Source organism: Carassius gibelio, chromosome B11 (genome assembly GCF_023724105.1).
Source record: "Carassius gibelio isolate Cgi1373 ecotype wild population from Czech Republic chromosome B11, carGib1.2-hapl.c, whole genome shotgun sequence".
NCBI lineage: Eukaryota > Metazoa > Chordata > Actinopteri > Cypriniformes > Cyprinidae > Carassius > Carassius gibelio.
Window position 1 is genome coordinate 5,195,933 of NC_068406.1, and position 26,911 is coordinate 5,222,843.

Below are 26,911 nucleotides of genomic sequence, written 5' to 3' on the forward strand. Positions count from 1 at the left end.
GGGATTCAATGGAATGCTAACAGCAGGTGGGGGTCCGCTAGCCAATGGCGGCGCCCAGGGGTGCTTAAAAAAAAAAAAAAGAAACCATGCCCCCCTTTTCATTTTTGGGTGAACTAACCCTTTAATGTTCACAAGTGTTTAGTAGCTACAGCAAAAAATAATACTAATTAAAAGTAATAATGATAATGAATACATAAATACAATTTTAAATACAATTATAGAGATACAAGAGATACAATTTTAAATAAAAAAAGTTGCAATTGTTTTATTATTTGTTTAATTCAGTGGAAACGGCCTGCATGTATTACTGATATCTTAACGCATTTAGCGTGAACTTTTTAGGACAGCAGTTGTGTTTTAGGAGGGAGCTTGTGTAATTCACACGAGCTGCTCACAGATGAAGGGCATTTGTCTCAGTGAATGAATGTAAACGTCCCCATGTGCAGTGAGAGCTGCTTTTGCTTTGCCCCTCGGGGTAACATATAAGAGACGTAATGGAAAAATCTCAGTCACTTCAATCTACTCTCAACCCCCGGATCTCCAGCAAACTCACTGCGCTGAAGCACCGAACACACGCCAGAAGACCGACCGAGGTGAGTTTACATGGCTTTACCGCGACCGACGCGTGATCCTCAACGCAGTGCGAACACATAACCGTGGACAGCGTCACTGATGCTCCTCTGAGAGAGAGAGAGAGAGAGAGAGAGAGAGAGAGAGAGAGAGAGAGAGAGAGAGAGAGAGAGAGAGAGAGAGAGAGAGAGAGAGAGCGCGCACATCAGACGAACTAGAAGAACTAGAGCAGCGTTGCGGATTCAGACCTCGACGAACACATATTTCTCACCAATCCTGCTGTCTCCAGTGATATTTATTGATATGCAGGTGATCTGATGGAGGCTTCGACTCTTCTCAGAGCTGTGTTTCTGACTGGAGTTAATTGCTGGTTTTATATCATTGTTTACCTGTTAATGTTACATCTGTTTGATATAGTTGTTCCATATTATGAGTTGAAATAAAGCATGCAGTCAAATGAAGGCATTTCTGCTCTTTTACTGTACTAAGTGCTACAAGAGCGAATTATTCTAGTGTCTGTGAGGGGAAGTTTTACTTTAGCAGTGTAATTTGTGAAGGATAATAATGCACACAGGACACTGGACTGTTAAAGTACTGTGTCAGATGCTCACATCAGTATTTAACTGTGTGTAAGCTGTAGGGCTTATTGCAAACTAAGTCCAGGAACACAAGTTCTTGTTTTCTCTTTGTGGTTTTGCATGTTCTTAAATCTGAAATCAAGAGAGAGAAAGGGCTGTGGTGTTCTGTAGATATATTGTAATTGGATGCAATTGATAACATTCACTTTTTTTTTCTTCTTCAAATCAACTTGCTTTGCATTTCATGGTATACATTTAATCAGTTTATACATTCAGTTTATACAGAAACAACAAAACATTGGTTTGCCATCAGATAAATATGAACTTTTCCTTATTTTTGCTGCATCATGAATCATTGCACTTTTGCTGAAAAGCCTGTAATAGTTTGTTGCTATTGTGGAGTGTATAGTGTGACAGCATGACCCCGTTGGATCGAGATGTGATTACAGAAATCATGACCTGTGAAATATTCAGTGTGTAATGTGCTCTGGTTTGCTCTATAGCACAGCACTGAGCTTTTACCTTTCACATGGCATTAAAAAGCACTTTTACATGTCCGAACAATCAACTGTGGCATTTTTAATATATATATATATATATATATATATATATATATATATATATATATATATATATATAGTTGCCTGTTGTCCTCTTAAAGTGGAGGGCTTGTTGTCATAATGCAGAATGATTTCATAATGCAGCATGTGTTAATCTGACATGAAGAGCACATCCTTTAAATGCACTGCTTCATCTTTATTGGCAGCACAGTACGGTGTTCTGCTAGGTTATATTTAATATTACCAAGAGAGTCGTTCAGCTGTTCCTTTGTACCACGTAGCCAAATGTTATCAAAGCAGAAATCATTCAAATGCCAAATAATTAGTATGCAGCACACTAAGTACACTTGCTTTAGTATGTAAATGGTATTTGAGAGGTCATTCACACTTACTGTATTTTGTTTAGTTGTTGGCAGTGTTCTTTTAAGGTGTACTTTGATATATTAGCATTCCAGTTATATTTAGCATGAAAGCGGTTTTAAAGATTAATAATGATGGTTGTTTAGGCATAACATTATAAAGCGAGAGTCAAAATCATAGTTAATCTCATGGCAACATAATTCTGGTAAAAGCACACTGGACCATTTTGACTTCGAAGTAGAAGTGGAAGGAGTGTTTTGTTGGGAATCACTCGAGGTCTGAAGTAGATACTGTTAGCACACTTGTGTTTAAAGCTTTGCTCCCACTTTTTACAACCTAAAGAGGCTCATTGGCACATTTCTGCCAACGTCCAAAATGTACCAGTTCCACTTCATATTAACTGGCATTGCTAGGCACTGTTCTTACATATATATTAAATATTTGGTACAATGTGCTTAGTTATTGTGTACATGCATGTTTTCACATTTCACATTGTACCTACGTTTTAAAAATACCTGCATGTAATTACATCTGTTATTCATTTCAGTAATTACATAAATGATGTTATATTAAAATGTTCATGTTGAAAAATTTGGGATTCAGCCACATATAAGCCCATTGAAAATGAATGCATTTTAGTACAATGCAGATACATTAAAGAACTAGAGATATGATGACTGGTTGCCAATAAGAATTGTAATGGTGCAATGGACAAGAACATTGGTGCAGGCTTAGTAACAATTACACGTGTATCGTTGTCTATTTACAATAAACATTATAGTGCTGTCAAAATGAATTATTAATCCAAGTGATTAATCAAAAACTAAAAATCCTGATACCTTCTTGATTGATATCTTCCTGTATTCGCTACATACGTCTGCTATGTGCAGTGTTCGGGGGGGTGACGAGTTACAAAGTTGGTATGTCCTACTTATAACAACATTATCAATCGCAAACGCTAATTTATTCAAATGTCTGGCTATCAAACTACCTACAGTAGCTTAATTTGTGGAGGACGAAGAAAAAGCACTCATTTGGTAAATGAGCCAGTGAGAAATAATAACTTTTAAGTAGGGTCCAGTGCCTTTTTGATACTTTTAAAACGGCACCGGCGCCTAAACAGTGCCTGAAACGATACTTAAAAAAAAGAACCTCAAAAAAACTATGGATAATATTAAAGAACATTACAAATATTTAAAATAAATCCATAGCTTTCACCTTGGATGCTCTCTTTTCATAAATTGTGCTTCCCTTAATCTAAGGCTAATAAATGTATTTCACAATCTGGGTCATTATTTAATACAAAACCACACATAATGTTTCTACTGTATCTCTGTCACTCACTCTGATATTTAGTTAAGATGAGTGCTGTCTGTCACTGTCTTATATCAGTTCTGTGAATGACTGTATGCTCATTCTTTATAAAGTAGCAACAATGTCGTTTGTAAAATACAGTACTGTGCAAAAGTCTTAGGCACATTAGTATTTTCACCCCAAAAAAGGTTTTAACCCAGTTATTTATATCTTTTGCTGTAGCGTGTCAGAAGGAAATATCAGTTTGCCATTAATTTTAATAATAATCTAGTGTGATTTTGAATGCACAAGCAGTCTGACAAATGAATGTTTGGAAATGTAAACTGATATTTTATACTGACACACTTCAGCAAAAGATATAAATAACTGGCCGAACACCATTCTTTTGGGTGAAAATACTAACGTGACTAAGACCTTTGCAAAGTAGTGTATGTATAAAGTACTTATGATTAGATTTAGTATATTTAAATAAGTGTTCGTTCATATGTGTTAAGGGCTAGATTTTCGCTGGAGGAAACAGTAATTTTTATATGTAGTAAACTTGCTCGATAGTGCACCCGGTGCAGCATTACACATCACTGTTACGAAGCTCCTGAAACACAAGTCATGATAAAACAGCTCATAGACTTGTAGAAGCAAGATAAACTGACACGGCTGCTTCACTAAATGAGCTTTTATCTCTCTGATTCACATGTACAGCAGTTGAGGCTGAGATACGTGTTGGGCTACAGTCAACAATGTTACATGCAATGAACTTTAAGTAGAATGTAAACTTTATACACAACACAAATATTGAAGCCGTTTTTTACGCAAGTGACAAAGTGGTTCCATGCTCTGAGTGCTGGTTGCTGATTATGGGATGACGTGGGTGTACAAAGATAGCAGAAAAGAGCCATACTGTGGAAAATAAGCAGAGATTTTCAAGAGATCTTGAGTGGATGTATGAAATCCCAAAGACAAACAGCAATGATCAGCCTTTCCCACAATGTTTGCTCGTGATCTCTGTGACCCTGGACCCACACACAGCTGAGCGCTGGACATACGCTGCACTCCTGCACTGAACGTCAGGAAAACAACGCTTGTGCATCAGTCCACATCACATCTGATGAACATTTCTGGCAGCACACCAGTGCCTTACCCAAGAATGATCCCATGCCTTTAAACGAAAACGACAGCATGCTACTCTATCTTGTGTGAAATGATGTATGACATTACTCTGACATTACTCGTGGCTGCCCAGCGTTATGAAACATCTGATCTGGCGTATGAAAGCAGATGATATATTCAGGACCACACAAAGCTCAGAAGGGTTAATGATGGGGTGGACTGCTCATCTGCACTTTCTGGAGAAACCTTTCTGTTTGACAGCCGTTGGCCTGACTGGTTCATCATCAAAACAAAAGTGATGTTAAAACCACTAAACCCTAATGAAACCTCCCAAAACACACTACAATGGTTAAAAGCTTGGTGGTTTGTAATGTTTCTAATGGTATATGTTGTGGAAACCATTAGGCCTAGAATTTCTGTGAAGGTAGTTTTTTTTCCAGCAGGGTCACCATGAGTTTTTGATATGATATTTGGCACAAAAGCGATACATTGATTGCTGTAATATTGTGAGATAGTAGCACTTGTCTGTAGTTGTGGAGGGCACATTTGGAAGAAAATCCAAGGATGTTTTTTACTCCCAATCCATCCCTGCTCAGAATAATACAGATGACTGTGTATGTCTTCAACCACAGAAAGCTGCTGAAGGGTTCAAATCATGAAAGATGATGAAAAACACGGCTCTATACTTGCTTTACCCGTGTACTAATATTGTATTTGACCATATTTATGTACTTAATCTTGGCCTATGTTGTGGCAACACTGCAGAGTGATGCTCTACAGCAGCCTTGTGTTTGAGAGTGTTTGTGTGTGTGATCTGTGAGAGACGCCTCGTCCCTGATTACTCACTGAGACCTCACTTCCTGTGACCTCACCGTCCTCTTCCTGTCTGGACACAGCATCACTGCTTCTTGAGAACTGAACATGTAGAATGTTTCAAATATTATTCGTTCTTTTAAATGCTTACACGAACATGACCCTGGAGAACAAAACCCATCATAAACAGCACAGTGTATTTGTAGCAATAGCCAAAAAGTATTGGTCAAAATTATAGATTTTTCTTTTATGCCAAAAATCATTAGGATATTAATTATCATGAAGATATTCTGTAAATTTCCTTAATGTTTCATTAGTAATATGTATTGCTAAGAACGTTGTTTGGGCAACTTTAAATTGATTTTTTTTTCCAGAATTTCAGATAGTTGTATCTCGACCAAATATTGTCTTCCTAACAAACCACACATCAATGGAGAGATAATTTATTCAGCTTTCAGATGATGTAGAAATCTCAATTTCGAAAAAAATAACCCTTTTGACTGGTTTCGTCCAGGGTCACAAATAAAATGTTTAATAGTAGTATAGTGAATGACAGACAAATCACTTTTAATAATAAATGAACTGAGAGGCAAACATGGTTTCCAACCAAATCAAAAGAGATTCAAATAACCAGTATTAATGTCAGATATTTATGATTACTTCACATATATAATTGTGGGAGGGACTTTTATATAGTATATTTTAGCTTTGGTTTTTGAAATACAACAAAAAATGTATTTCAAGTAATTTTTGGTGGGACCCGTTGAAGATGAAGCATGGTTGCATTGCAGAAGTATTTTCATATCTGAACATCTGGTTACAGTCTGCTGATAATATCCCAATATAACCGATCACATCTTCATTTGCTAATCAATTCAAAAGCTGTTCAATTCAAACAAGCAGAAAATAAATCTATCTAGTTGCTTTAGGGACTCTTACTTACTCTTGATAAGTCTCCATAGTTCTTAAGCTTTTATTAAATAACCAAACTAATATGACAGAGTTCAATACGGCGGTAATCTCAGTGTTGTCAATGCTAATGGCTTCAAGCTTACTTTATTCTTGAAATGTCTTGGTTGTTTGGTGAGAAATGAATGACCTCTAATTAAAAACTCCCAAACAGTATCAGCGAGGGAGATATTGCAATTATACATATTGATTTGTTTCCCAGAAAGATTTCCCTTCAGTCTGTTCCCTGGCTCCATCAGGAGCTGAAGGAGCGGAGCTTGCTTTCACAAGGCCATCAGCTTCCTCGCATTGATTCAGGTTTCAGACCCAGCTACTTGTGCACGCTTTGGTGGGAACTCATGGATTTTCTATAGGAAGAGCCTGACATGTTTGCACTGTTAGTATTCATGGACATTACGCACATGGTAGAGATGTCAACAGTGTTCTTTAGTGGAGGTTGACATATCGTACATGCCATGGTCATGCACACACAACCAAATGATTATCATAATTATAAACACGTTGTTAATTTATGGTGTCTTTTATGGTATTGCTAAACCACTTGAGCCTGTCCATAGCAGTGATTTTACCACAGTAAAGCTAATTGAGTTATTGTGTTGTTTAATTCTTCCATTGTGCAACTAACAAAGACATTCAACAGAATGAAATTAAACGTCATCAATCAGCGATTCTCTGAAAGCTCCTTTCTGTCTTTTAATTGAATTCACTTTGACTGTCACAGTATAAACTCCTTTCAGAGCGTGCAAGATAACATATGCAGTTATCCAATTAAAGTTCTCTGCACACGTGACTGCATCACACTTCTTTTCCTAAATGAAAGCGTCTGTTCTTAGCCTGTCTGAATGCAGTGAATGACAATCCCCTCACACAGCTGTGCTTCTCAACAATGAGAACAAATACAGGCTCAGCGGAGGAGTGAATTAATAGAGATAATGCAGTCAGACAAAGGTGTGCCTCACCTGTGATTCTGTATTTCTTTCTTCAGAATCACACATAGTGGCTGTAGAGACGGAGAATAATTCATTTAGCAGTTTTTTAGTCAACAACGCTGAATAAAGAGCACATTTAAACACATTAAAGCACATTTAAATGGGACCCTGGTCTTATTTCGCCAAGGTTTTTTTTTTAGCAATAGACAAAAAAAACATTGTATATGTCAAAATTATCGATTTTTCTTTTATGCCAAAAATCAAGTAGTAAAGATCATGTTCCATTAAGTCATTTTGAACATTTCCTACCTTAAATATATGAGCGCAATTTGGATGTTTATATGTCAAAACCAACTTAGTCAACGTTTAATCGATTGAATTGATGTTTTGTCGTTGGGAGCATCTGATTGGTCACAGGCAGAATCATCAGTATTTGTCAAACCTGAATTGTGTCAGTGTTCGCACACACTGTAATCCAGCAGACTTCTGTGATGTGGCTCTTTCTGGCCGCCGGACACGTCTCCTGTGATGCACAGAAGTGTTTTAGGAGTCAGGAGCCTCTCTCATGGGGAGCGTTTGATTCCGGCTAATGAAATGAGCATCTGAGGACCAATATTGATGGAGCAGGTGGTTGGACTCTGTTGTAATGACTTGTTCCTGAGACAGCTGCAGCGCTCCTGCTCCTAATGAATAGTCAAAGTTAGACGGGAGTTTGTTTGAACAGAAATGTCCAGATGTCGTCGAGCAGCAAGCCAAAGCAGCTGCCAGTGCTCTCTGTCCAGAGCATCCGTGTCCTGAGCTATTGGAGAAGACTCTTCTGACCTCGTATCTTCTCACTTATCTTGTTCTTGTTCTTCCCCAATGCTAATGCCTTCAGAGGCCTGCTGAGACTCAATATCAAGAGCATTCAGAAACAAAACCTCTAAAACATCCATTTCTATTGTTTTTTTTTTAATCCTGAGAGGGTCACACTCATCAGGGAAAAAACAATACTGAAAACTTAAAGTAACTGTATAATAGTTCAGATAAACTGACTTAAAAGGGAAACAGATTCCAAAATGAGTCTCTGATGTTCAAAATTGCAACTTTAAATATTATTATTTTTTTATTATTTAAATACGTACATACAATTTTCAATAGAAAAGTATGTATGTTTTAGTTTATCACAAATGCTTATAAGTGGATTCAACGCTACATTTAAATTATATTTCAAAGACAATAGAAGGAATAATGATATTACATATAAAGATGTGCTTAAAGCCTACTTCAGTGGAAAGGACTATAACCTTTGGCTAATTGCTTTCAATTTAAATGCACACTACATTTATTTTAACTGCAAATAAAAAGTATTTTAAGTGTGCTATTGTTTTATGTAGTCAACAGCAGGGCCATACGCAAACACTGCTGCCAATTGCAATTCAGATTCGTACGATGAACAATTTTCACGTTGGATTGTAACATTGAGTTGTAACATTCGAAATACAACATAAAATGCTTTGGAATTACAACCATTTTTATACACAGTGCTCCATTTTCAGGGGCTCAAATGTAATTAGACAAATACTTATAATCATAAATAAAATTGAGAATGGTTTGCAGGCAATGACTGCCTTGAGTCTGGAGCTCATGGACATCAGCAGGACCTGGGTTTCTTCTTTGTGATGCTTTGCCAGGTCTTTACTGCAGCTGACTTTAGTGGTTGTGTGTTTGTGGCTCTTTAGTTTCTGCTCAGTTGAGTTAAGATCAGTAGATTGACTTAGCCATTACAAAATAATAATCACCTTTTTACCTTCATGCACGCTCCTGCATCACACTGCTCCACGTTGTGTGCTGTGGATCATCAGCTGTTTTCTTCACGTCATTCTGGTGCAGGTTGATCGTAATTTCATCTGTTCAAAGAATGCTTTTCCAGAAGTGTTCTGGCTTTTTGAGATGTTTTTGGCAAAGTCTAATTGGGTCTAGTTTGCAGCTTGCGGTGAATCCTCTGTGTTTGTTCTGGTGAAGTCTTCTCTTGATTGTAGACTGTGACAGAGACACGTCTGCTTCCTGGAGAGTGTTCTTCTCTTGCTCTTTGTTGAGCATTGGTGTGCTGTGTGTAACGGGACACCTGTATCTGAGGGAAAGGTCAGAAACATTGTAATAATGACTGTTAGTCTGTTCTTGTGACTCCGGGCCGGCGGTTTAATAATGCACATACTGTATGCTTTCACAGTGAGTTCATTTCAGATGTGCATGAGTGATTATGCATGGTGATTTAATCAGCAAACACAACAGAACAGGTTTATACAAAGCAGATTTGCCATCATCAGCTGCATCCCTGTTTGCATTTTATCATCCTAAATATATGAGATTCAGGATTAGTGTTTCCCGATCATACTACGCTGAGAATAAGAAGCCACGGGTCTATGGTTGCTTTACTGTCAGGATTTTCTGAGCTTATAAATGATATATTCATGCTTTGTTTATGAGCAAAGTTGTCTGACTTCACAATTGCAATTAATTAATAATAAACACATCTGTACTATATGTTTACATAATGATTTTTTTTACCATAAGGGTAAAAAGAAGGGCTTTAATGGCTGGAAGTGAACCTTCTTGAAGAACCTAAAGAAGAAAAATGGCATGTTATATCAATAAAGCAAAAGCTTAAAGATAAGAAATGATGCTTTTAAATGAATACATGCTGATGTATGATGTATCGTGCGGTATCGTGTATGTGAACTGGGATGCATTCATGACCATAAAGACACTGACTGAAACACACTTAACTTCCAGTGTTCATGAAGTGCGTGCGATTGCAGGAAACGGTGTGTGACTACAAAATCAGCTGGAGTCAGCGTGTGAGGAATTTGGGCTTATAAAGGCAGAAGTTTGGCCATGAGGAGGTTCAGCACATGTAGCTTACTAATAATATCTGTGGTGGGAGGGCATGCTATTTAAAGCTGGCTTGGCCTGTGGGAGATGTCCAGCTCCAGCCCAAAGGGCATGGGAAGCCCAGTCCTACAGCTGTCTTCACATGTCTTCTCCATCAAGACCTCAGGACCTCACCAGAGGACGCTTTGTTTGATGCCGAGCATGTCGTGAGGTTAAATCACTCTCTTCAGGAAGCCTCATACCAGACGTTTCTGGAGGATCCTTTACTGGGGGATCGCACAAAGAACTGTTTCACCAAAAAATCAAAAGCAAAAAATATTAAATTTAACTTATTAAACATATTATTATTATTACTACTACTAAACCTATAAGGCTCATATTTTAAGTACAAACAAATGTAAAGTAAAATTGGTTGTGAATGGCATTTTGTGTTGAAATGTTGGTTTAAAGGTTGTTTTTGGTCCTTAAACTGAAACGAAATGAAAGAAAGAAAGACACATACAGGTTATAGGAATGGCATGAGGGTAAATACATTTTGGGTGAACAATACTATTAATTTTCTTTTGGTTTTTTGATTTTGGAGTCTTGACCCATCCAGTTTCCGGTGAGATTCACTCTGTCACACGTAATTTTTTTTCTTTTGTGAAGAAGGTGGTTAAAATGTGTCACAAACAGAGCTCAGCCAGTCCTTCAGTGGAAGCGTGCAGTTCCAGAGAAAGAATGTGCCGTTCGTTACACTGATTAACACTCAAACAGCTGAGTGTTTTTTATGCCAGTTCCCCCCTCAACTCAAGAAAGCTTTGTGAATCCCTGGGATCCTTCTAAACACTTCTGGACCTTTCCATATGATAGAGGACAACCTTCAGCGAGCGGGAGAGCTGGATTAGTTCTGAATAACCTTTTGCTCAATAGTTATGGCGTAATGACTTTTGAGGCACAGATTATGCAGGATTTGCGGGGATAATGCGAGAGCTGTGTTTGCCAGTGCGGACGCAGACGCTGTGATACACACTCTCCTGAGAGAAAACCCCATCACCTGCCCACAGACGCATGGATCTGCACACAGCTGTTGCTCCTGCTTGACCTCACCTGATCTGAGCCCAGTTCACGGCCGGCGTCTGCTTGGGGCTTCCCAATGACAAATGCACTGGGTGCATGGAAAAGTGCAAACTGGCCCGGCCGCTCTATTTTTAGTGCTGCAGCCACAGAATGTTCATGTAAATGGCACTATGGCTCCCAGATGCTCCAGAGTAAGTGCTTTTCTCACTTTCATTCTCTCTCAAAACAAGCTAGCTTCTTCTTTGCAAGTTTAGGCTGATGAGAAGTTCAGCGTGATCTTAATATCAGTGAATGTGAGTGTTTGAGGATCAGTGTGTTAGGTGGTCAAAGATACATCAGCAAGCTCTGATCACGCCGCTGTCTCGTTAGAAAGCTCAGCGATGAGATACTGCGCGTCTGAAATACTGTTTGGTGCTGTTTCGTAGCTTTATGATTAACAGGATTTTGATAACCCTGAAAAAAGAAGCTGTGCTTTTAACCCTCAGTCATGTTTCTTTTAAACTTTGTCTCAAAGGAAACACTTGTTGTTCATGTACAGTAAGAATCTCTGATCGATGGATCTTGGAAGAATTTGACGAGAATTTAAGTTTAGAGAAAACTTTCATGAACAGTGTATTTTGGCAATCTTGAGCACAGTTGAAAAAAATACTGAGATCTCTTTGTAACTCTAGAGGAGACACGAATTATCACATATCTGCATTTACTGCTGTGCTTTTATTTCCCTCCGTGCTCATTGATCCAAATATGCAGGGGCTGCTGATTTAAGCAGCTCTATTTCTTGTTGGCTCATGAAGAATCTTTCTAGAAATGTTTGGGATTGCATAAGACAAGCAGATTCACCAGTTCAGTTTCATAATGTCATTCAAATGAAAGCTTTGTGAGGTATGTGCTGTTTTCAGCTTTGTGGTTTGTGTGCCTGTCTCTGTGAAATGACCCAGTTTGTGATGATAGTTAGTTAGACGTAATCCACCAATAATACACTGTGCGTGTGTCTGTAAATATTAGTCTGGACATCCTCTGGTGGAACTAGTGCAGCTTCTGAACCTAAACCCTAAATCTGACATTATTTTATGTTGCTCTGGTAAATCAAGAGTAGTTTAATAAATTTTCTCTTTGCCAAAGAAAAACTGAAAGAAAGGTGAACTTCTGAAAACATGAAGCTGAGAACATCTAACTGACCCCAAACAATGAGGGCGCTGACGGACCTCCAATATTTTTATAACCAAGAACAAATGAAAAGACTGCAAGTCTACCCTTCATAGAGCTCATATTCATCCATGTATAATTCAATAGCCTGACCCAAATCTACTATAGATAGTGTATAGATGGTATATTTATTGTGATAAGGCCGGTAACCCATTGCTGTGAACAGCCATTTTCACACAGCACTATAGTTACATTATTACACTATTATACTAAACAATGTACATATTTTTGAGCATTTAAACCAGGAAAAGGAGTGAGCAAGATACTTGCTGTGTCTAATTTCCATGTCTACTCCCTCCAAAGATCAAATTTGGTCAGTGATCATTATTATAAGCGAAGTAAATAATTTATTTTGGACAATAATGTTGATCCAGGATCATCATGGATCAACAATATTGTTGGTCCCTTGCATTCATTAGCCAACAGAGTTACATATTTGAAGCTAGGGATGTGAGAAATCAAACTGGTATGTTTATGCATTTACATAGAAATACAATGGAAAAGTAACGCAGTAGAGGAATTTAACAACATGTTATGCAACATGCTTTGTGGAATTGAAAAAAGTGTTATATTTTTTGACCTACTGAAGCTGGACCTAAATACATTTTTATATATAATTTAGGAATTACCTTTTTGTCTGAACTATTTTCTTAGAAATTGTGTTTGATAAACTTTGATCAGGAATCCCCCATTAAGACAGCTAATTAAGCTCACACCTCATCTCACCTCTTTGTCCAGTCTCATTTGTGCTTAATGTACTACTTACCTGTTCTACTGATCTCCAGCAACGAACTCTTCCTTCGTGTTTCCTGAAGATGTTTGTAAGGATTACCTGGATACTTAGCCCAAAGATGAGGGATGTGCCCACCACCCATCTGCTTCTCCATCTGCAATCTCCTGCACCGATAATAAAGGAGTCCTGTTATCAGTCTCATTGCTCATTTCAATAATTCATAAAATGGCTTACTTTCCTACCATAAACCGTTTTGCTCAAACTGAGCATAAAATCACTGCTTGCTTCTTTAATCTGGTTCAGTGTCAATACTCTGTAATGGAAGACCAGAACTAAGACAGATTACAGTGATGTTTTTGGCGAACCCATCGGAGACACCTCTGTTGGTGAGCAACTTTTCAAGGGAAAATGTGTGTTTGCTGCTAACCAACTATCAGCTGTGCATCAGTCAAGACTGCGGCTGCATCTGGCTTGATACAACATTCATTCAATAGTTCTTTCAACTCTCCATCCTTGTTGCCAGTTGTATGCAGTTATGTATGGAAGACCAGCAATCGTCTGTGGTCCATCGCCTGACAGAGGCACCAGCACTCCAGAACCAGGGTCTGAGTCAATGCTAGCTGATAATACTTGGTTAACTTCAACTGAGTTACAGAGGAAACTTACTCAGGGACTCTGTTTGTACTGTGGTGTTGGTGGGTATGTAATAAAGTCCAGTTGGTGACAGGAAGATATTTAAGCCATAAGAATGCACATTTCCTGGCAGGACCTTTTCAACTAAACATTTCCAAGCCCCACACCAAGAAGACCCATTTTCTGGTACTGGAGAATTCACGAATGATGTGATCCTAGGGTGCCTGTGGCTAGTGCAACATATCCCTGACATCTCCTGAAAAAGTGACAAAGTCGAGAAGTGGTGGCGAGGAGCACTTCTGTGTATGTTTCCCTCAAGTTCAACTCCTCATCCTCTCCAGACCCTACTAGTGAACTCCACCTCTATCGAGAGCCCCGTGGAACAACAGTCTGTTGATATCCCAGCCTGCTATGCCCCCCTCAGTGACATATTCTGCCCCCAAAAAACTTTTGAGTTGCCTCCACACCGGCCATGAATCTGATTTTGGGTGAGCAAGTGTCCCGCACTTGTGTCTACACACTTTCTCTCCCAAGCAGAAGGCCATGAAGGAGTACATTAAGAAAGCATTAGAACAAAGATACTTGCATCCTTCGATTTCTCCTACTGCTTCAAGATTCTTCTTTGTGGCAAAGAAGGACAGAGGCTTGATGCCTTGTATTGATTACCATGCCGTCAACAAAATCAAGTCAAGTCAATTCTGCTTTATTGTCAATTCTTCCACAGTACATACATACAGAGAATTTAAATTACATTCCTCTCAGACCCTTGGTGCGTACAGATAACACTAACAGTAGAACACTAAATATGGATAATAAAATATAAAGTAAAACTATACAAATATACAAATAGGTAATGTATAAAGAAAGATAAGTAAAGCAGCACAATGCACATGGCAGATCGAGTGAAAACCATTGATATAAACAGTGTAAATATAATGGTTGTAGTTCAAAAGAGCTATTTTAGTCTGGTTAAAGTATCAATGCTGAATGAGGTAGTGAGCAGACCAATGCTGTACAAATTGTCTGGTGCAGGTCCCAGTGTGTTTGTGGGAGCAGGGGATGAGGGACTGATGTTCAGACTTCAGTGGTGAAGAAGCTGTCTGACAGGTGGGTGGGATAACCTGCGGTGCCTCTGTATAAGGTGTACATGATGGGGGCCGGGGCTCTGGCTCTTTTCAGTTTGCGGAGGAAGTAGAGACGCTGCTGTGCTTTCTTGGCCAGTGCTGCGGTGTTGTCGGTCCAGGAGAGGTCCTCTGAGATGTGGACACCCAGGAACTTTGTGCTGCTCACTCTCTCCACAGTCGCACCATTGATTGTCAGAGGAACATGCTGAATGTGTACTCCCCTGAAGTCAACAACGATCTCCTTCATCTTCTCCACGTTCAGAGAGAGATTGATGTAATTGCACCACATGGCAAGGCGGCTCACCTCTCTCCTGTAGTTTGTAGTCCTGTAGTGTTACTGTCAACCTCCTGGAGTACTGTCTCTTAGCCTCTCTAGCTGTTCTCAGGCCCACCTCATCTCCAGCTCTGAAGGTAGCATTTCGTGCCTTCAGGAGTCTGTAGACCTCCCCTGTCATTCACGGCTTCTGGTTGGCCCAGACAGTGATGGACTTTGTGACTGTTACATCATCAATACACTTGGTGATGTAGGCAATGACAGTCTCGGAGTACTCCTGGAGGTCTGTGGTGTTATTGTATGTGGCAGGCTGCTTAAACATGTCCCAGTCAGTTGTGTCAAAACAGTCTTGAGGAGTATCTGACGACCCTTCCGGCCACACTTGAATCTGTTTGTGAACTGGTTTGGCAACTTTAACGAGCTGTCTGTATGGGCTTTGTAAGCTACTTTCTGGGTGGTGTAAACAAAACAGGTTCTGATTTCACCCAGTCACAATGTTCACACTCACCCAAATATTAAGCAGCCACAACTGCTCCTCATCAGGATCTTATCAGGTTCCCTCAGTAAAACAGCTACTTATGTACACATCTAATCTCACCTCATTGTCCAGTCTTGTTTGTGCTAAGTGGTAGGGCTGTGCAAATAATCAAATGTGATTTCCATGTGCATCTCATCAGTAAAGCTGATTCCGTGATTAGTAACAAATCTCAAGCAAAACTAGTAGTAAATTCCGCTCCATCTGAAAGCACATGCTGGAGATTTTCTATTAATCATGGAAACTGCTTTAAGTCAAGTCAAGTCACCTTTATTTACATAGCTTTTTAAACAAAAAAAGATTGTGTCAAAGAAACTGAACAACATTAATTAAGAAAACAGTGTGCTAATAATGCAAAATGACAGTTAAAGGCAGTTCATCATTGAATTCCGTGATGCCATCATCTCAGTTCAGTTTAAATAGTATCTGTGCAATCATTTGCAGTTAAAGTCAATGATATCGTTGTAAATTAAGTGTCCCCAACTAAGCAAGCCAGAGGCGACAGTGGCATGGAACCAAAACTCCATCGGTGACCGAATGGAGAAAAAACCTTGGGAGAAACCAGGCTCAGTCGGGGGGCCAGTTCTCCTCTGACCAGACGAAACCAGTAGTTCAATTCCAGGCTGCAGCTAAGTCAGATTGTGCAGAAGAATCATCTGTTTCCTGTGGTCTTGTCCTGGTGCTCCTCTGAGACAAGGTCTTTACAGGGGATCTGTATCTGGGGCTCTAGTTGTCCTGGTCTCCGCTGTCTTTGAGGGCAATAGAGGTCCTTTCTAGGTGCTGATCCACCTAGATATGTATATGGATATGTACTGGATCCGGGTGACTGCAGTGACCCTCTGATCTGGATACAGACTGGATCTGGTGGTTAAGGTGACCTCGAAATTAGAGACTAATATTAGCGTAGATGCCATTATTGTAATGATGTAGCAAGTACATTGGGTGTTATGGGAAGGGTTCCTGGTTCCGGTTTACCTACAGTAATTAATGCAGCCTAAAAATCCTTTAACAGATTTGGATATTAGAAGCGTATTAGTTTGTTATGTGTAAGCCAGGTTAAAGAGATGGGTCTTAAATTTAAATTTAAACTGCAAAAGTGTGTCTGCCTCCCGAACAATGTTAGGTAGGTTATTCCAGAATTTAGGCGCCAAATAGGAAAAGGATCTGCCGCCCGCAGTTGATTTTGATATTCTAGGTATTATCAAGTTGCCTGAGTTTTGAGAACACAGCGGACGTGGAGCATTATAATGTAGCATGAGCTGGTTCAAATACTGAGGTGCTAAACCATTCAGGGCTTTATAAGTAATAAGCAATATTTTAAGTTCTACACAATGTTTGATAGGGAACCAGTGCATCGTTGACAGGACCGGGCTAATATGGTCATACTTCCTGGTTCTAGTAAGAACTCTTGCTGCTGCATTTTGGACTAGCTGTAGTTTGTTTACAAAGCGTACAGAACAACCACCCAATAAAGCATTACAATAATCTAACCTTGAGGTCATAAACACATGGATTACATTTTCTGCATTTAACATTGAGAGCATAGGCCATAATTTAGATATATTTTTGAGATGGAAAAATGAAGTTTTACAAATGCTAGAAACGCAGCTTTCTAAGGAAAGATTGCTATCAAATAGCACACCTAGGTTGATGATGAAGAATTGACAGAGCAGCCATCAAGTCTTAGACGGTGTTCTAGGTTATTACATGCAGAGTTTTTAGGTCCTATAATTAACAACTTTTTTTTTCAGAATTTAACAGTAAGAAATTACTCGTCATCCAGTTTTTCTAAATTTTTCTATTCTATTAGTTTTTCAAATTGGTATGTTTCGCCAGGGCACAAAGAAATATAGAGCTGACTATCATCAGCATAACAGTGAAAGCTAAAACCGTGTTTCCTGATGATATCTTCCAAGGGTAACATGTAAAGCGTGAAGAGTAGCGGCCTTAGTACTGAGCCTTGAGGTACTCCATACTGCACTTGTGATCGATATGATACCTCTTCATTCACTGCTACGAATTGATGGTGGTCATATAAGTACGATTTAAACCATGCTAATGCACTTCTATTTTAATGCCAACAAAGTGTTCTAGTCTATGCAGAAGAATGTTGTGGTCAATTGAGTAAAACGCTGCACTAAGATCCAGTAGAACTAATAGAGAGATACAACCACGATCAGATGATAAGAGCGGGTCATTTGTGACTCTAAGGAGAGCAGTCTCAGTACTATGATACAGTCTAAATCCTGACTGGAAATCCTCAGAGATATTATTTTTTTCTCTCTTTACTGACAAGATGCACATGAAAATCGCATTTGATTATTTGCACAGCCCTACTAAGTGGACTACTTATCTGTTCTCCTGATCTCCAGCGATGAACTCCAGTGAATATCCCCAGTGTATACCTACATCGTATATCTCCTGTGATTACCTCCAGTGTGCTCCTTCGTATTTCCTGTATATATGTGTAAGGATTACCTAGATACTAAGCCTGAAGATGAGGTGTAGGCTCACCATTAATTTGCTCCTCCATCCATGATCTCATGCACCTGCAATAAAGTAAAGTCCTTTTCATGGAAATGCTTAGTTATCTGCCATATCATTAGCAGATTCTCATTGCTTATTCCAACCATTAATAGAACTGCTTACTTAACCTGCCATAACCCGTATTGCTCAAACTGTGAATAAAACTTCTGTTTGTTTTTTCAGTCTGGTTTTGTGTCCATATGCCATAACATATTTACTGTATATTCTATACTGTATATTGTAAACTCCCCCCACTAGGATTCCTCCAGTGAATCTCAGTCTTTTTCCAGTGCTGCTAATGCTGTGTACATGTGAAAAGTGTAAAAATTTTTGGCCTGAAATTCTGAGATTTTGCTTAAATTGTTTATATAGTGTAATAATAGAGTTCTATTAGGCCTGGGCGAAAAATCGATTGAATGAATTAATTCGAATTTTTTGTTACAGGCAATTTAAAAAATAAGTAAATCGAGTCTTGTGTAATGGCGCATTTTTGGCTCCCCGGAGCTTCCGTAGTGTTAGTTTCACATGGCAGTATGGCAAGCAACAACAACAACATCATAGCACACACGAAACAGCAAGCGACAACATGGCTAATGGTGAGAGTTGGAAGTTTGTTCACAAAGAAAGGAATAAACTCATCTGTTGTTTGGAACTGGTATGGGTTTGCTGCCACAGACGTGGAGCAAGAGACCCCACACTGCAACATTTGCCTAAAGCCCATCGCAGTCAAAGGGAGCAGCACCACAAAACTATTCTTTCACCTGAAACAGATACATCCAGCCGAATATGAAAATGGGGGTTACATTTGTCTTGCTTTTGATTAGGGCTGCTCCGATCATGATCGGCCGATCGTTAATGCGCATCTGGTCAGTAAAGCCGGTTCTCTAATCAGCGGTAAATTAATACACAGAGCCATTGTTAACTGAGAAGATGTGCAAATCCATCATTTTCAGCGTTTATTTGCGCATCTTCTCAGTTAACAATGGCTCGGTGTAGTAACAGCTGCTCTATGTGAAATCACACACCTGAGGGAATTTACCGCTGATTAGAAAACCGGCTTTACTGACCAGATGCGCATTAACGATCGGCCGATCATGATCGGAGCAGCCCTACTTTTGATTAAATATCTGCTGTTTGTACTTATTGCTTTCCTTAAGTAGGGGGGAAAATCAGAAAAAAATCGGAAATCGAATAAAAAAAAAAAAAAAAATCAGAGATTTTATTTTTAGGCCATATCGCCCAGCCCTTAGTTCTATTAATGATCACAGTAACCATTTATTCCACTAATGTGGCTCGTATTGTAACTGTAGTCTGTTGCCATGCAGTGCATCACTCACAGATAACCACATAAATTAGTTTGTTGTTTAGAAAAACAGTGATGTGCATTACAGGTGTGTATATAGTGAACCACAGTACTCTCTTTAGCCACACACCTCATGAGCGATTGTCAGCTGTAATATGGGCAGTGGGCAGAGAAACCTGTTTCATCATTGCAGTGATCAAGCCATCATGAGAGGTTAGTGGAGTTTCGGTCAATATTTCCTCCCTAGCGTGTGAAGGTGAACGGCTATGTTATGACACAACTTACCCTACTGATGAGATCCGAGCATCTGCAGGCTCAGCGGTTACTCCTGTGTCAGAGGTCAACATTTGATCTTACTGATGACATCACTGATTTTATGGCAGTGTGCTGTATTTGCACAGTTTGGCACATAAAACATATTTGTTCAAGTCCACATGAAAACCATTGTATTTGTGTAATGTTAAGTATTCCAGAGTGAAACAGGAAATTTTTTAAATGTATTCCAAAGGTAAAGCTGTGTACTGTTCATGAGTTGAATAGAGCTGCACTAGGGATGATTCGGCCCTCTAGTGGTTGAGGTGTAAAACTTACTAATGTAAGTTGTGCTTCTAATGTAAAGACCAAAAAAAAAAAAAAAAAAAAATTATATATATATATATATATATATATATACAAAAATTAAATAAAAACGATACGTAAACATAGCAGGTAACTGATGTTGTTATGAATTATTACAGCCTCTTTCCCTTTTTCCCTATGATGAATGAGGTTTCTTTGTTTTAACAACGGATGATTTCTCTTATATGGTTACCTTATTGAATTGTGTGGATCACAAGCTGTGGCTCTAAACTGTCAGAACTAACAAACTTCTCACTAGCTCACTAACACACAACACACACTGTAACTCACTTTTCTTTGTTAATGGAGGTGTTGTACTTGTAACCATGCAAAGATGAATGCAAAAAAAATAAAATAAATAACATTCTAATTAAATTCAACCCAACATCTTAAATAATAGGCTAACTAAATCATTATTATAAGCTGACCATTTTGAATGCTTTGGCTCTTATAAGACATTTTGTAGTCTAATGGGATTTAAAAGTCATTTAGTTTTAAAGCATGACAGCGGTGTCAGTATTATGTATATGATGTCATTGTATTTCAAACTCTTAATTTGTGTGTGATGACATTGCAGGGTGTTCAGAATGTATTTTGTCAAATGTGGTGAAATTGTAACACATACCCTGTGCTGAGCAGTGAACACTGTGTAGGGACTCTGTCAATCAGAACACAGCTAGTGTCAGTGTAATGAAAGGACACACGGACATCACGTGACCTGAGAGCTGGTTGGTGGCTCTGGGCTGTGTTAACATGCCTCCAGCACACATTCACCTAATGCCGACACAACCATTGCAGCCGGAAGCTATTCACACTTCCCAAGGCTAGACAGCACAAGAAAATATGTTTTGACAATATTGGTGCATTTCTTTATCCAAAAATAGTAATTTCAAGTATAACTGTGCTATTTGAATAGCCTACATGCATTATAGTCTTTTTCTTCAAATGATGTTCATAGCATATGCTAGCATCATTTCACAGAATTGCCTTTTGACTGGAAATTATTTACTGTTCGGGACATTAAATTTCATGGAGCCATGTGTCATACAGTAAATGCTAAAATTTCTGCCATTCATGTTTAACAGGTGACCAGTTTTCCTCAAATCTGAGAAAGCCTTTTCAGATTACCATGCATTTCATCCTAAAGATGATGGTATAGCTACATTCATCGAATCAGGCCAGCCGCCAGGCGTTGGATGTATAGTCTACAGTGTAGAGAATAATGGAAAATCACAGCTAGTGCTTTCTGACATTCAGAGCAATGGAAAATGCAGGCCAGTGGAAAGAGGCTCTGAGAATAAATAACTTGATAATGTTAATGGCCGACTCCACAGACTCGCTCAGAAAGCCTCTAAAGTGCCACGCTAGATGCTATCGACACACAGCCTGTAGACAGGACATGGACAGGGGACTAACCAATGCACAACTGGACAGAGGAGGGCTACCTCCTAAAAATAGGACATAACTAGCTCTCTCAGGGTTACTCGGTTCAATTAGGCTGTTTAATTAACTGCCTGTTATAATAATTAAATACATAGTGAAGTGGCACTCCTTGGAGATTGAGAGCCACATCCTGCAATATCATTTTGTGGCCCTTTGGGGACAACTCTAATCATTGTGATGAATACTCACTTCATTTGACATGTTGGGTTGTGTTAAGGCTTTTATGTTAATTTTTAATGTGCAACACTGGCTGCATATAAACAGAGTTCTACAAACCCAAATCTGAACTCAACTCTTTTTTTTTTCATTCATATGCTGTGATATATCACAGTAATAACTAGCAATGTTTAGCATGCTGTATATAGGTTCTATTTTTAGTGCAACATTTGAAAAGCGTGTAGGTGTTGGATTTACTGTGGACAATTTTCACTCAGAAACTGCTTGTAAATGTTTTAAAAATAAGTGCAAAGAAAAAGTAAGTTATTCATTAAATGAAACATTTGGGTTTTTTTTTAAGTAGAAAGACATTTTTTACAACATACAACCTTCAAATGAATGTTCAAATCTGATGCACTATATCTGTCGTAAAGGACTAGTCCACCCAGAAATGAAAATTAGCTGAAAATGTGCTCACCCTCAGACCATCATGTAGATGAGTTTGTTTCTTTGTCAGATTTGGTGAAATGTAGCATTGCCTCAGTGTCTCATCAATGTATGCTCTGCAGTGAATGGGTGCCATCAGAATGAGAGCCCAAACAGCTGACTAATACCTCACAATAATACATATGTGCAGATTTCTCTCCTGATTCAGACTAGAACACTGCGTTATTATGATTTCTGGATTATATTATAGTAAAAAAAACTTCTGAGGTTATGTATGTAACCATTGTTCCTCCAGTAAACGAGATAATGTGTCGAACGCTATGGGGAATGCCCTCTGTGTGACCATGCTCTGAATCACATGTGTAATCAGCCCAATGGAAAGGCAAGATGTCATAGGCAGGTGATGTCATCGACCAGGATGTATGACCAGGAGTATGGCTTTGACACACAGTGTCTCGTTCCCTCAAGGAACCATGGTTACATACGTAACCTGAGACATTTCTCTTTAGGAACTCGAACTGCATTGAATGCTATGCCCACACCTCCAGACTTCCATCCCTGCCTAGTGTGTATCCGAAGAGCACAGTTAAGGCAAGAGAAAAGAAGAGCCCTGGGTAGCTCGCATATCTAGGCCATAGAACCTCACAAAGGTGGAGGGCATGGATTATCCCGCAGCGTTGCAGATATCCTGCATGGATACACTCGCAAAGAAGGCTTTGGAGGCCGTCATACCCCATGTGGAGTGAGCTTAGGCTCCCATCGTGAGGGGAGGTCAGAGGACTCATAGGCCAGGTTGATAGCCTCAACTATCCACCGGCTGAGGGTCTGCTTAGTTGCAGGGAGACCCCTCTTGGGAGGACCATGGCACAGAAGCAGTTGGTCTGTCCTTTTCCACAGGGCAGCTCTGTGGATGTATGGTAAAGCATTCAAACTGGACACATACAGTTAAGTGTCCTCTGGTCTGGCTCCCGGAAGGTTGGAGGACAGAAGGCCTGAAGACAGAAGTTGGAGGACAGCACTATCGGTTTTGGTGTGACGGGGGGAACCTTTGGAATATAACCCACTCGAGGATATAGAAATGCTTTGGCCATGCTGGGCACAATGCTTGAGTAGGGGCCACTGAGAGGGTCTGAAAGGCTCCACCTCTTTTTAGAGAAGTAACCGCCAACAGGAAGGAAGTCTTTATAGTCAAATGATGATATGATATCTCCTGAATCGGCTTGAATTAAGCTTTCCAGAGAGCCTCTAACACCACGACCAAGTCCCAGGGGCGAACATAAGACCATACTGGAGGTATCAGCACACCGTGGAGGAAACGTGTCACCAGTGGGTGTATGCTCACTGACTGGCCACCGAGGGGGACATTGTAGGCCGCAATAGCCGCCACGTAAATTTTTAAGGTGGAATGGGTCAACCCGGAAGAGAACCTGGCTTGTAGAAACTCTAGAACTGTACCAACTTGGCAGTTAGCTGGGTCAAGGGCTTCCACCTCATGGCATACAGTTTCCTCGTTGAGGGAGTTCTGGATTGGAGGATGGTCTCAACAACTTCGGTCACACCCCCGGTTTCCACAACAACGGGCGGGGGTGAATTATCATACACCGCGCCTGTGAGAGTAGATCTCTCCTGACTGGAATCTTCTATGGAGAGCCGTCAAGGAGCGAGATCAGATCTGAGAACCATACTTGGCCCAGCCAGAACAGGGCTACTAATAACAGGTGAAACAGGCATACTCTCGCCAGAACTCGTGACAAGCATTTTCGGGGGAAAAGCATACAGACGAAGCCTTGGCCAAGTCTGTACCATAGCTTCCAGTCCCACAGGACTTGTATGAACTAGAAAGAACCAGGGGGGACATTGCAATGTCTCCTGTCGCAAAGAGGTCCACCTGATCCTGGCCAAAAACTCTCCATATCTGCTTCACCACCTCAGGATGAAGCATCCATTTCTCAGGCCTCGGCCGCTGTCTCGACAAGACGTATGCTCTCATATTGAGATATCCAGGAATGTATATTGCTCTGAATGAGAGGAGTTTGTCCTGGGACCACACAAGGATCTCCGCTGCCAGCTTGTACAAGGGTCGCAAACGCAGACCTCCCTGGTGGTTGATGTAAGAGACCAATGATGTGTTGTCAGTGCCCACCAACACATGGTGAACTCTAAGGTCTGGGAGAAAGTGTTTTAATGCTCGATACATGGTCAGAATCTCCAGTAAATTGATATGCCATGTCAGATGGTGACCACTCCACAGACCGCAGGCAGGGTGGCCACTTATGACCGCACCCCAGCTGGTGAGGGATGCGTCCATCTCTAGCATTTCACTGCAACAAGGAGCTCCCAGCACCGGGCCCTGAATCAAGAAACAAGTTTTCTACCACTTGTCTAAGGCACAGATGCATTGCTGCATTACCTTGATAGTTCGAAGTGGATTCCCCTCAGGGAAAAATTCCTTGGTCTTGAGCCACCACCGTTGGGGCCTCATGTACGGCAGGCCAATAGTAATCACATTGTATGCAGCTGCCATCATTCACAGAAATCTCTGAAACTGCTTGACAGTGAGTGACTGGCCTTCTCTGACTCTCTTGACTGACATGAGGATAGACTCTATATTAGCAGGGGAGAGGTGTGTCTGCATTATGGTCAAATCTTACACCATGCCTAGATAAGTGGTCCTTTTCTTGCCGTTCAGTCTTAAACCCAGCTTGTCTGTGTGGGCAAGAATGACATCTCGATGTTGAACTGCCATCTGCTCTGATTGAGCTAAAATCAATCAATCATCGATATAGTTTAGTTATGCAGATGCCCTGATGTCGCATTGGAGCCAGAGCAGCATCCACACACTTCGTAAACGTGCGGGGTGAGAGGGCAAGGCCAAAGTATATAGATATTGTTACGCTTCGTGCCCAAAAGCAAACCTCAAAAACTTCCTGTGTTGGGGAAGGATGGAGACATGGAAGTATGCGTTTTTGAGATCTATCATGACAAACCAGTCCTAGGACCTGATTTGAGATACAACCTGCTTGATGGTGAGCATCTTGAACTTCAGTCGCATGACTGAGTGGTTTAACTGATGCAGATCTATGATCGGACGCAACCCTTCATCCTTCTTTGAAACTATAAAATACTGGCTGTAAAACCCGGATTCCCTCTCTTGAGGAGGGACCACCTCGATGGCCTTCTTTCTCAATAGGGTATTCACTTCCTGTTCAATAACCAAAGCCTCCTTAGGTCTGACCACATGAATGTGATAGCCTTTTTGTACCATGTGCAGGACCCATTGAGATACATTTGGCAGTAGTTTCTGCTAAATAATCTACTAAGGATTCAGTCTCTCGAGACTGACCTCTCGTTTTATAGAGGCAGCTAGATCCGTGCCCTGAAGCGGAGAACAAGGCTGTGGCAACCAAGCTAACTGTTTTAGAGACCCCCGAAGGTCTGGCGAGCCTCTCAGCTCTGCTACGTTCGTGGACGGAAGAAACTGAGAGCAGCACTCACTGGATGCCGCTGCGCCCTGGAACTCTAACGTCCTGGAGCCTTCAGGGATGATGCCGCGCCTGGGGACAGATAGCTGGTTAGCGTCTGTTCAACCCGGGGCATTGCCCTGTAGCGAAGCTCACTCAACCCTGCCACATTCCCATAGTAGTCAGAAGCATATATATATATATATAAAATATATAAATATAAATGTATAAATATAAATATAGAAGCATATATATATATATATATATATATATATATATATATAAATACATAACAGCCTGAACAAGAGCTTGAACAAGTTGCTTGAACAAGTTGTTGTGAATGTTCCAAAAGAAAGGGCCTGATCTTCTTGATGTTGAATAAAACAAATCTTCCTGTGAAGATGTAGTGGGCTTGAAACAAGCATAATTACATTTATTTAGCTTCTAAACACCCAGAGGGAGCCATTTAGTCCAAAAGACTGGATGCTCCAATAGGTAGTTATAACTCTAATAGGCATTTGTGCTGAGAAGAGCCCTTAATTTTCTGATGACATTGCGGTTCTTAGAATGCGGAACGTCTTCGCCTGTATGTAGTGTTGAACACACTGGCCCTCACCTTACAGACACTGTGCAGCTTCCTCAACGGGCCCCATGACCTGAAGGGGCCCTCAGGTACTCGTTCTGAAGTAACATTTTCTAGTAAACTGTTTTTGTGTACATGTCCTGATTTATGGCTCAAGACCTCTTAAGTGCTAGAGACATGGAAACAATTTGAGGTGCACACTGTGCTGGAGGAAAGACAAGTGAACCTAGTGGAGCTGAGCTGAATCGTAATGTGAATTATATTTACTGGTCATGTCAGTTTGTACTTCAATTAGCATTTGGCCCCTGGTTCTAATGAGCATTAGAATGCACAAACACTAGAAAATCATCTTAAATAGTCTTTCATAATGTGGTTGGTTATATCTGAGATCACATGATTACAAAAAGACCATCCTTTGAATTATACCACAACAGAGATCAACTGATATAGATTTTTTTTATAACCGATATTAGTATGTTTATATGTCCGATAACAGATATGCAGAACCAATATTTATTTACTGGCTGTAAAACCCGGATTCCCTCTCTTGAGGAGGGACCACCTCGATGGCCTTCTTTCTCAATAGGGTATTCACTTCCTGTTCAATAACCAAAGCCTCCTTAGGTCTGACCACATGAATGTGATAGCCTTTTTGTACCATGTGCAGGACCCATTGAGATACATTTGGCAGTAGTTTCTGCTAAATAATCTACTAAGGATTCAGTCTCTTGAGACT

The 26,911-nt window shown here is 40.1% G+C and overlaps 1 protein-coding gene across 7 annotated transcripts in view; it reads left to right on the forward strand.

Moving 5' to 3' along the window:
* Window positions 1–458: 458 nt before the first annotated feature.
* atp2b2 (ATPase plasma membrane Ca2+ transporting 2) overlaps window positions 459–26,911 on the forward strand; it is a 134,268-nt gene continuing 107,815 nt past the window's right edge. For 3 of the 7 annotated variants that reach the window (XM_052568926.1, XM_052568929.1, XM_052568931.1), the window contains exon 1: window positions 461–593. The gene's annotated coding sequence lies outside the window, so the exon portion shown is untranslated. Of the gene's footprint in view, window positions 594–26,911 lie in introns of all 7 variants that reach the window. The other 4 variants (XM_052568932.1, XM_052568930.1, XM_052568923.1 and 1 more) reach the window with 2 other exon arrangements.